We start from the raw sequence: 4,431 nt of genomic DNA, 5'->3' as shown, positions 1-4,431 counted from the left end.
CTTAACATTACATAAACTAAAATTGTAACTTTTTTAAGGAATAGGTTTCTATGCGACCAAGCCCGCAATATGTAGAAATGCGGGCCTCTTAATAAATCTATTTTTGAGATGGATTTTAAGACTTAATTTTTAAGGACATAAAATCTCTAACATGGAGATCATGAATATGAAAAACTAAATAAATTTTAAAAATTAAAAATAATAATTCTAGTTAAAAAAAACATATGGACCGTTAATTTCTATTGTTTTTAGATGGAACATGGATGCTTTACCCTTTCTTCACCACATACGTAGAAATGCAGTCCAGCCGTGATCAAACAATTTTTCATATAGCAATACCCTTGAAACTTCAATGACAACAAAAACTTCAAATGAACATCATTCAAATAAAATAAAAACAAAAACTTCAAATGACCCTTCAATAAATTTGAAATATAGGAGACTTCTTATCTAATGTGAAATAAAAGTTCACAAAGGAATTAACCTATATCTAAAATCGTTAGAAGAATATTGCAACTAGGGATGGCAATGGACCAGGTGGCCTAGCCTAGCCTTGCCCTGCCCTTAGATACTATGGCCTGGACAACAAAATGGCGCTATTTTTCTTTACTTTTTCTTGATTTATTTTCTTTTTTATCTTGCCATGGCCTGCCCCCATAGGGCTCGGGTAGGGCCGGACTGGGCCTAGGCCAACCCCATGGGGATTAGATCTGGGCCTGGCCCAGGCCTTGGCCGACCCCATGGGGATTAGAGCTGGGCCTGGCCTAGGGCCGGCCCTGTGTAGGCCCGGCCTGTTGCCAGCCCTCATTGCAACATCCGAGTGTAAAACATAATATTTTGAAAGACCTTTTGATTGATCATCTCGACATCAAAATGTATGACTATGAAAATAAAAAGATTTTAAGTCTCAGAAATAATGCCTTTTATGTCATATTATCTACACTGTCCACTTTTAAAATATTCATATGTTTATAGATCTACTTGATTTTAACCATTTTTGAAATTTAAAATTTTATAATTAGATATAAAAATGGATTTTGAGATAATCCTAAGAGCATTTTATGTCAAAATTATATACCATAATAAAATTTGAAGGTTCACCTTACCTCTACACCTACGGATGCATCCATATGCAAACTACACCCCTCTCTTAAATGGGCCCAAAAAAGGACCACAAGAGCATTATGATATAGACAAGATACGAGAGTTGTGATCCATTCAAAGCAGTGTTCGTAAAATCGAATCTGAACCGTGTAACAATCCTAAACTTTCAATAATAATAATAATATATATATATATATATAAATAAATAAATAATTCTTATAGTGTGATGGTCCATATAAGTATTATGGTCCTTAAGGACCATCACCACTTTGTTAACTTTTTTCCTGTCATTACAACGTCCTTTAGTGGATGTGGGCTTTAAACGTTTCATGTGTAATATAATTGTTACACCTCATGTATGAGGTGTAACTTAATAAAATAATATAATAAGGTATCTTAAGAATTTAAATAGGAGAGGTGAAGACTCCCACCCTAGAAAATTTTTGAGATCTTTCTCTCTCTAGTCGAAACGCAGTGAGCTCTTTCTCTCTTTAGCCGAATTTTTATCGGAAACTCCCTCTCAAATATTTTAAGTAAGTGACTTCATTATCTTGAAAAATAATCCGTTCTTTTTAAAAATGAAATGAAATAATTACTTCTGCTTACTATCATGAATTTTAGGCGCGATAAATTTTATGCGCAAGCGACCTCATTATTTTGAAAAATAGTCTTTTAATAAAAGTGTGATATTTTATCTATGTTAGAAATTTTAAATGTTGTAAATTCTTAGAAATAAATTTATTTATTTTTCTTGTCTATTGTTAGAAAATTTTAGATACCGCAAAATTATTAGAAATAAATGTGATATTTCTGCTTTTAGTAAAATTGTAAGATTTCTTTCTACTGTTTTTGAATATTTAGACATTGTAAAATTCATGTGTAAATGACTGCCTTATTATTTGAAAATTGATATTTTTGCAATTGATTATAGCATTGTCTGTGAAATGTTTATTTGCGAATTGACATCCCATAAATTGTGATAATTCTGTATTCTTGAATTTCTATAAGAGTTTTTCTATACATATTAGATTGGAAATTATGCTAGAAGGTCTTTACGAACTGCTACCTTTCTAAATTTGAGCCCAAAATATTTGACTGGTTATTTTTGAAATGTTATTGAAAGTGACTGTTATTAATGGTTTTAGTGAAATTCATATTAATAATTTCAGTGATATGTTGAGTACATGATATTGCTGCTTTCGAATGTTTAAAGAGATTTAGAAATACTTTAAGTATGCAAGTGGACTCATTCGGTTCGCCGGTGAAGTATAAGTGGACCAATCCGGTACGCCGGAGGAATTAAGTGGACTCATTCGATACGCTGTTGAGGTATAAGTGGACCTGCAGGGATTAAGTGGACTTATCTGAGACGTCGATAGGGATTAAGTAGACCCATCAGGACGCTGATGGGGTATATAGGTGACCTACTTGGGACGTTAGTAGGGTAATTTGTGAAATCCTTTGAATTATGCACTACAGTTAAAATGTTATATGCATTTCAATTATTCGGATTATACTTAATTATGCATTTTTGAAAGTGAAACTGTTGATGCATTTCTTTTAATAGATCTCCTTTTTGAAAATATTGATATCTTTCAACCATGATTATTTTTAGGATTATGATGATCACTTACTGAGTAGCCAAACTCATCAAACTTTGGTAAACATTTTTTCAGGATAACTGTGGTTTCATATTGAGTGCTCGTCAGGATCAACTTTAGAAGATATTGTAGTTGTGCTTAAACTTTCTTTTATTACTTTGTAAGAATTCGCCACTGTAAATTTGTCCTGCCAAGATATGTATTTATGTTTAGACCTTAATGTTAATATTAGTTATGAGTAGAGTCTAAAATTGCTTTGTTTTGACTGTCACATCTCAGGAATATCAGTATTGTAAATTCTTGAGGTGTGACAAAATATGGTATCGGAGCAATCGGTTTAAGATTCTTAAGAAATTTAAAAAGAAGGTACTTAAAATCACTTTTATTACGTGTACAGACTGAGACGCAGTCAAGATCCAGAATAGCTGATGCTAATATGGAAGGAATTCACAAAGCCTTGAAAAATATGGTTGCTCTATTGCAACATCAGATGGAAAACAACAATTCACCAAGACAGACAGTTACGAGAAATAAAGGGAGTAATATTGAACAATTTAAAAAATTGAACCCACCTTCTTTTAAGGGTGCTGTAAACCCACTGGAAGCCGAGGGATGGATTATGCAATTGGAGAAAATATTCGAAATAGTAGAATGTCCTGATGATAAGAAGGTGGCCTTGACAGTTTTTATGTTAGAAGGTGAAGCACAACATTGGTGGTGAATGGCAAAAGGAGTATTGGTCAAAGAAAATAAACCCTTGACTAGGGAAGTTTTATAGAGGCATTTAATGAAAAGTATTTCTCATATTTTATTCGGGACAAAAAAGAAATGAAATTTCTGGAATTAATCCAAAGAAACTGGACAATAGCACAGTACGAGGCCAAATTTACTGAATTGGCTATGTTTGCACCACATATGATTAACAATGAGGCAAGAAAGGTGAAAAAATTTGAAAGGGGTCTCAGACCAGCTATTAAAAGTAGAATATCAGTCTTAAAATTGAGAACTTATGCTGAAATAGTGGATCGAGCCTAAATTGTCGAAAAAGATTGCGAAGATTACCAAAAGGTGAAAAATTAGAAAAGTCAGGTTAGACCCACATTATCTAATCGACAACAATTTGAAAGGGCAAACAAAAAGCTTAGGCCCTTACCACTTCAAAGCCCAATAGAACCATCCAAAAAATGTGGGAAAAAGTATGGATCGAGCCATTGTTATTGGAATACTGGAGCCTGTTTTAAATGTGAAAAATTGGGGCACCAAATTAGAGAATGTCTTAGCTTACAGATGCAACAGCTTCCAAAGCAGGGAGAGATAGCTCAAAAGCCTCAGATGAAGGGAAGAGTATTTGCGATCACCCAGCAAGATTCTCAGGCCTCAAAATCAGTGATCCAAGGTACTCTTATTATCTTCCAAAAAGTAGTTCATGTTTTGATTGATCCTGGATCTACCCATTCATCTGTGTCACCACACTTTGCATGCCACTTAAAGGTAGAACTAGAACAATTAAAATACATTCTAGATGTAGCCACACCGATGGGAAATTCAAGTGACACCAACATAGTATACAAATCTTGTGTAATGAAGATAGAAGAAAATGAACTGTTGGTTGATTAATACTCCTAGAAATTCAAGATTTTGATGTAATCTTAGGCATGGATTGGCTTTCTGCATACCATGCAAGTATTGATTATTACAAGAAAATGGTTACCTTTAGTATTTCGGA

This window comes from Amborella trichopoda, chromosome 4 (assembly GCF_054954075.1).
Source record: "Amborella trichopoda isolate Santa Cruz 75 chromosome 4, AtrichopodaSantaCruz75HAP2 v2.0, whole genome shotgun sequence".
Classification (NCBI taxonomy): Eukaryota; Viridiplantae; Streptophyta; class Magnoliopsida; order Amborellales; family Amborellaceae; genus Amborella; species Amborella trichopoda.
This window is presented reverse-complemented; position numbering follows the sequence as displayed.